The sequence below is a fragment of the Silene latifolia genome, chromosome 3, assembly GCF_048544455.1.
Source record: "Silene latifolia isolate original U9 population chromosome 3, ASM4854445v1, whole genome shotgun sequence".
NCBI classification, from domain to species: domain Eukaryota; kingdom Viridiplantae; phylum Streptophyta; class Magnoliopsida; order Caryophyllales; family Caryophyllaceae; genus Silene; species Silene latifolia.
Window position 1 is genome coordinate 143646211 of NC_133528.1, and position 8086 is coordinate 143654296.

The following is an 8086-nucleotide window of genomic DNA, read 5'->3' on the forward strand; positions in this document are numbered from 1 at the left end:
CCAACCTGTGCTGGTTGAAACTCCTGCACAAGTCACCCAAGAGACGTGACATTGCCCTCTGGTCCATGACCGGAGGGACAACCAAAGGAGGTAGTGGACGGAAAGTGGCAGGGTAGGCAGTGGGAGCAGTAGTGGAGGAAGAGGGTGCCTGTCCAGTGGAGGCACGAGCTCTCCTCGAAGTGCTAGCAGTAGCAGTGGCCGCCCGCAGAGGAAGCCTGTAACTAGGCAAGGGCGGCCGAGCTGCCCCCTCAACAGTGGTAAGGGGCAGGACAAGAGGGTAGCCAGTGACAGGAATGCGGTCACAGATGAAAGAATCTATCTTCCACCGCATCTGTCTATCAACCCAATGGACAGCCCTCGCGTAGGGAAGGTCCATGAAACGTAGGTCCGGGTCGATGGGGTCCTCCTGTCGAGGGAAAAGTAAAACAAGGCGGTTGGCGATACGTGTCACCAACCCGCCACAAGCAATGGTGGTCAAGGTGCCCTCACTTACAGTCTGAAAGTGAGCGGCAGTCAAGTAGGCAATGTTATAGATACAGGCTGTCCGACGCTCAACATTCAGATAGCCCGCCAAAATCGAAAGCTCAATATTATTCACATTATTAGACTCTTTACGGCCAAAAATGGTATTATCCATTAGCCGTAGAAAATAACGAAGAGGGGGCAAGTGGACGGAAGTGCCCGTCCTCCTCGACCCGTAAAAGTCACCGATACAAGACCACATGACTCGATGAGTATCAGAGGTGTCCGAGGTTCTGCCCTCGAAATAAAGACCCAGAAAACCCGCAAAATCAGCCAACGTCAGAGAGTAGTTGACATTGAAAAGTCGAAAGGAAATGCAAGGGTTGGTCTTATTAGCCAAGAAAGCTTCCGAGTCAAAAGCATAAGACGAAAAGAATTCAAGGGTCAAAACATAATATGTGAACTCAGCCATGTCCACTAAACCTGTCATACCCTTCCCATTTAGCAGGGACACAACCGACTCATAACAGCCTAATTTCTCCAAAGTATCTTTATGGAGAAATCGGGTAGCTGTGACCTTCATCTTTGAAACAAACAGAGAGAACTTATCACGTTGCGTAGAAGTAGCAAAGATAACCTGCGGATAGTCAGGTAGACTATCCGTGGTAGCCTCTATCATCAGTGGCGGTCCGCGTGGCCGCTTGGGAGCTCCTTGGCTCGATTGTCCCTCGTACATGTGTTCCTTTCCTTTTGTCATTGTTATTACCTATAAATGACGCATTAGCAACGAGAAACCCCCTAGAAATGTCAATTTCTGGAAACCCGAATCAAAATCAAAACTGGGAAGCGAATTAGGGTTTCGAAAAAATTGGGGGAAATGGCTTTAAACACATCCCAGCTGCTTATTTGCTTTGAAAATCAAGAGGGAAAGGGTAGATTAAGCAATTAAAGTATAAAGAAGGCAAGAAATCAGTCCCGAAAATCGATTTTCCCAAATCGATTTTTCCATCTCAAATGCATATAACTCGAAAATTTCGCATTGAAACCACAATAAAATCGAAAATAGAGCATGGGAATGAGATTAGAGACATACCTTGAAGATTTCCTTGAAGATTAAAGCAAGAAAGGAAGAGATTAAGACGGAATTTGCAGAGAAATCGCGAAAAAGGGAGAGAAATAGGGTTTGCTTATGATTTTCTGATTTTGGGAAAGTGAAAGAATAAAAGAATAAAGGATGAAGACTTCCCTTATTAGCTGCATTCTGAACCCGCGAACTGGTCGATCGACCAGTTCACTTGATCGATCGACTGGTTTTCCATATTCACGGTTTCTGGACTTCCCTTGGTGGTCGATCGACTATATGACCCAGTCGATCGACCACTCCCTTATACACAGTAGCCTCTGTTCCTCCTCTGCAGTAGATCGACTGACTCACTTTGTCGATCGACTGTTATCGCTGGCAATTAGACTTTAATCGTCAAAAATTCATTTTGCCATCATAACTTCCTGTCTTTCTCTCGCAAATATCCAGTAAACCATCTACGCACTTTGCATAAAATAAGTTCCTGCAAAAATTATCAAAGGCGCGCAAGTTTTCCAAACCAAGAAATTGCAATTTAAAAGAAATTAAAGAAAACAAAAACAAGAAAACTTAAAATGCAAATTGAATGAAATAACAAATTAAAGTTCCTAAATTACAAAAAATTACAACCTGGGTTGCCTCCCAGTTAGCGCTGGTTTAAGAGGTCCCGCACGACCTTTTTACCTCAATTTGCATCATCTGATAACGGGTCGAAGTACAAAACCTCGACTTTCCCAACATATGCATCTGATCGTGATAATGCTTAACATATTGGCCATTAACCTTGAACCTTTCTCCAGCTGAGGTCTCCAATTCAACTGATCTGAACTTTGTGACTGCTGTGACCGTATAAGGGCCGGTCCACCTGGATTTCAGCTTACCAGGAAATAGACGGATACGAGCATTAAAAAGAAGTACCTTATCGCCAATATGGAACTCGCGCTTGATGATTCTCTTGTCGTGCCAGCGCTTTGCTTTCTCCTTGTAGATCCTTGCATTGTCATAGGCCAGCAGCCTAAATTCCTCTAGCTCATTCAGCTGTGTCATGCGTTTCTCACGAGAGAGGTTAGGATCCAAATTCAAATCACAAATAGCCCACCAAGACTTACGCTCTAACTCAACAGGTAAATGACATGTCTTACCATAAATCAATCGGTATGGTGACATCCCGATTGGCGTTTTAAACGCAGTTCTATAAGCCCATAAGACATCATCTAACTTAAGACTCCAATCTTTCCGTGATTTAGAAACAACTTTAGCAAAGACTTCTTTCAATTCTCTGTTAGAAACCTCAACCTGACCACTAGTTTGGGGATGATACCCCAAACCTCTACTAACACCGAATTTAGTCAATAAAGCACTAAGTTGTTTTTCTTTAAAATGCATTCCCCCATCGCTAATGACAACCCGAGGGACACCAAAACGAGGGAAAATGATCTTTTTAAACAGTTTAATCACGGCCTTTGCATCACAATGGGGAGTAGCAATAGCTTCCACCCATTTGGATACATATTTTACAGCTACGAGGATATATTTATTACCTTGACTGCTCGGAAAAGGTCCTTGATAATCAATGCCCCAGACATCGAAAATCTCAACCTCAAGAATGCCTACCTGTGGCATCTCATGTCTCTTGGAAATATTCCCCGATCTTTGACAAGCATCGCACTCAGCAACAAAATTGCGACAATCTGCATGCAAAGTTGGCCAATAGAAACTAGATTGGAGTACCTTAGCTACGGTCCTGGACGGACCATGATGACCACCATAAGCAGAAGAGTGGCAAGCCTCTAGGATATCCTTCACCTCCCACTGAGGTACGCATCTCCGGATGAGACCGTCTGCGCATTCCTTGAAAACATAAGGATCATCCCAAAAATATTGTCTAGCATCATAGGCAAACCGCTTCTTCTGCTGCCATGAAAGCTCGGGTGGTATCCTACCTGTCACAGCAAAGTTAGCAAAATCATCAAACCACGGAGGTGGATAAGACCCTGAAGTAGTAATAGCTAACAGACTCTCATCAGGGAAAGAATCATTAATAGGCAACGAATCCTCCCTTTCTGTCAGCTGCAGACGAGATAAGTGGTCAGCTACCACATTCTCTGCTCCTTTCTTATCTTTGATCTCCAAATCAAACTCCTGCAAAAGGAGTATCCACCTCAAAAGCCTCGGTTTCACATCTTTCTTAATAAAGAGAGTCTTCAACGCTGCATGGTCAGTATAAACAATAACCTTAGAACCTAACAAATAAGACCGAAATTTGTCTAAGGCAAAAACAACAGCTAGAAACTCTTTCTCAGTGGTAAAATAGTTGACTTGAGCCTCATCCAGAGTTCGGCTCGCATAGTATATGGCATTCAAAGCTTTATTCTTTCGCTATCCCAGAACTGCACCGATCGCATAATCGCTGGCATCACACATGATCTCAAATGGGAGGTCCCAATCAGGCGGCTGAATGATTGGCACAGAAACTAGGGCCTCCTTTAACCTGTTAAAAGCGACAAGGCACTCATCAGTAAATTCAAAGACAGCATCCTTAAGGAGCAATTGTGTAAGTGGTTTAGCAATTTTTGAAAAATCCTTAATGAAACGCCGATAGAAACCAGCGTGACCAAGGAAACTCCTCACTCCTTTAACATTCACGGGAGGAGGTAATTGCTCAATCACCTGCACCTTTGCCTTATCAACATGTATACCTTTATCAGAAATCAGATGCCCTAACACAACTCCCTCATTGACCATAAACTGACACTTTTCCCAGTTTAAAACAAGATTAACATCTATACAACGCTGCATGACTTTATCAAGGTTAGCTAAACAACGATCAAAGTCACTACCATAAACTGAGAAATCATCCATGAATACTTCCATAATATTCTCTATATAATCAGAGAAAATCCCCATCATGCACCTATGAAAGGTAGCAGGGGCGTTACACAATCCGAAAGGCATTCTACGATATGCAAAAACACCCTGTGGACAGGTAAAAGTGGTCTTACTCTGATCGTCCGGATGAATAGGGATCTGAAAGAACCCTGAATATCCGTCTAGAAAACAGAAAAATTTGTTAGAAGCAAGTCTTTCAGTCATTTGGTCAACAAAAGGGAGGGGGAAGTGGTCTTTCTTGGTGGCGGCATTCAACTGTCTATAATCAATGCACATCCGCCACCCTGTCACTACTCGAGTTGGTATTAATTCATTTTTCTCATTTTTAACCACGGTAGTCCCTCATTTCTTCGGGACTACCTGAACTGGGCTAACCCACTTGGAGTTGCCAACTGTATAAATAATACCTGCATCGAGTAGTTTCATCACCTCGGCCATTACAACTTCCTGCATCTTCGGGTTCAACTTGCGTTGACCCATGCGTAAGGCTTGTGGCCTTCCTCCGCCTCTATCTGTGCATACAAACATCGTGGTGATGCCCTTAATGTCATCCAAAGAGTAACCCAAAGCCTTCTTGTTTTTCTTAAGCACACACATCAAAGCGGCATACTGGTCATCATTAAGCTTAGAGCTAACAATAGCTGGGTACTGCTCTGTATCATCTAGAAAGACATACTTAAGATTAGGAGGAAGTGGCTTACGCTCTGGCACTTTTACCTCTACAGCATAGACAGAATCAGCTTCAATGGTGTCGCAAGTGTTTACCAAGTTCTCGTTGGCCAAGCTCAAGAGCATCTCATCTTCTTCCTCACTGAGCTCGTAGCTCTCCATTGAGGCTACCAAAGCATCTGGCTCCTCAGCATTCTCCACTGTATTACCTGCACACTCATCTAAACGGGTTAGATCAGCTAAGGGATCCTTGGCTAAGGATTCCCTCCAATTACAAGTAACGGCCCTGTCAACAATATCAATGGAATAACACGTATCATCGTCGCAATCGCCTTGTGGGCAAGATGAACTCAATGGTGTCATCCCCTACCTCTAAGGTGATGGTTCCGCGTTTGACATTTATTACGGCCCATTGTTGTATGTAAAAACAGTCTGCCTAAAATAATAGGTATCTGACTGTCCTCTGCAATGTCCAAAACAACGAAATCGACAGGAATAAAAAACTTACCCACTCAAACGGGTACATCCTCTAGAACACCTATAGGTCTCTGAGTCGATCTATTTGCCATTTGAACGGTAATATCATTCACCTTAAGTCTACCAATATTTAACCTTTCGCAAACAGAATACGGCATGACACTGACACTGGCCCCTAAGTCACAAAGGGCCTTTCCAATTACGTGGTTACCTATAGTGCAAGGAATTGAAAAACTACCCGGGTCCTTTAATTTAGGTGGCACATTAACTTGCGAAAGAGCATTACACTCCTCCACAAAAGCAACATTACCATCATCGCGAAAATTTCTCTTACGATTTAAAATATCTTTCATGAATTTAGCGTAAGAGGGTACAGGTAATTAAATCGAGTGAACGGGCTGTTACCTCGAGATTTTGGACCATCTCCAAAAACTTACCAAACTTGCGCTCCAGCTTGTTATTCTTCAAACGCTCCGGATACGGGACTGCAACACTAGCCGTAGGATCAGTAACCTTCGGCTTCCGTAATTTTAAAACCTCCGTTAAATCATCAATGAGTGAAGAATCATGCAAACTAGTTGACGGATTTGCATCTTGTTCTGGGAAGTCAGTCGATCGACTGATATAGTTGGTCGATCGACCAACTTGGCTGGGCGTGAACAGTTCCTGTTCAGAATTGAGTTAAATCAGGTGATCCGATCGATCATTGGTGATGTTGGTCGATCGACCACTCGTCTTTGAGTGTGAATAGTTTCGATCGAAACTATTTTATCGACGCACCGATCGATCGATCAGTGTGTTGGTCGATCGACGAAATCGGCAATTGAGCTCGTTTTTGCATCAGAATGTAAACGAGCTTCTTCATCGTTTCCCGAGTCTTCCTTTGGCTTGTCGGGACTTTCATAAGAAAGGCCACTCCTGAGATTAATGGCATTAATCGTTTCAATCGGCCCTTCACATTTGCTTGAAGAATTAGCGGCTTGCTTAGCCTCTATATTCTCCAATTGCTTCACAAAATTCCTTGAAGACTCAATCCCGGCTGCTTCCATATTCGCCAGTTGAACCAAAAGGAGTTGGACCATTTCTCTCAACTTCTCGATCTCATCTGAGTTTTGAACAGGTATTTCAACTTTCTCCTTGGAAGCTTCAGAAATATCGAGCTTCTCGAGACGGGCAGTAATAGAAGTAGTAAGTGTCACTACGGCACTCATTTCATCACTTTGCTTTCGTGACTTCCCACGTGAACTTCCAAACTCAGCTCTATGGACTGCCACCTCCTCAATAGTGTTCCAACCTTTACTTTGACTGGTATTATTTTGGAACCTACCATTCGCAGCTGCATCCAGAATGACCTTGTAATCATCATATAAAGCATTATAAAATAGGTTGCAAAGATACCATTGCTGGAAACCATGGTGAGGGACAGCTCGGACCAAACTTTTGAAACGTCCACATGCTTCACAAAAATCCTCATCAACTCCTTGCTGGAAACTTGTGATTTTACTTCGCAAGGCGTCTGTCTTTGAAAGTGGGAAGTACTTCTTGTAGAAGGCTAATGCTAGAGATGTCCAGTCCGTGACTCCAACTGCGACCCTATCAAGGTAGCGATACCAATCTCGCGCCGAATCCTTCAAGGAGTATAAGAACATCAACCCCTTTACTTCATCCTGAGTCACCCCAGCTGGTATAGGTATAGAACAGCAGTAGTCTGTGAAAATCTCCATATGCTTCAAGGGGTCCTCATCAGGCAGACCGGCAAACTGATTTCGCTCCACTAAATCAATATAAGAAGAACGAAACTCGTAGTTACCCGTAGTAGGGGTAGGTAACTGGTGTCCCTTTGGAATATGGTGTTCCTTTGGCTGCAGATTATCATATATTGTAGCCATAATTGCCAAAGTGAGAGTACTCAAGTCTTCCTCTCAAAAACCTGTCTTCTAACTGTGCAAAAGCAAAACTAGAAGCAAAGGTAAGCAACGGCCTCAAGGAACCAAAGTTCCTTGAGACAAGAAAAATAAACTAAAATAAAGCAAACATAATTACACCGTCTCCCCGGCAACGGCGCCAAAATTTGATACCGTCGTTTAGTACCAAAATTAAATTTATATTTCCAAACTAAAACTATAGCTAGTGATAGTAAGGGTCGAACCACAAAGAGACAAGGTTGATTTTGTTTGCTATTTTTCAGTCTATAAAAGTAACAATTAATTGGGGGGTTTTGAATTTGGTTGATTAACTGGCTAATTGCTAAAATGAATATTCTCAACAAGATAAAAAGGGGATCGGGAACTTCGGTTTACCATGGCAAAAGTCAGGTCAGTAAGGTAGCAGAGGTCTTATAATACGGTCTCAGGGAAAATAAGCTAGCCTTTCGATCAAAGCTCAAATAACCTCACGGTCTATTAATTCCCTAGAATTTATCAAAGCTTTCGCTCAAGAGAAATTCCAAATCTAATGATAATTCAAATTACCAATCTTTCAATCTAGTAAAGAAATTTATCAAAAGAT

The 8086-nt window shown here is 42.9% G+C and overlaps 1 non-coding gene across 1 annotated transcript; it reads left to right on the top strand.

The window, feature by feature from the left end:
- The first annotated feature begins 6985 nt into the window (after positions 1-6985).
- LOC141650214 (small nucleolar RNA R71) lies at positions 6986-7096 on the top strand. The gene has a single exon (XR_012546261.1). It is a non-coding gene; the product is annotated as a small nucleolar RNA R71 (small nucleolar RNA).
- The last annotated feature ends 990 nt before the right edge of the window (positions 7097-8086 follow it).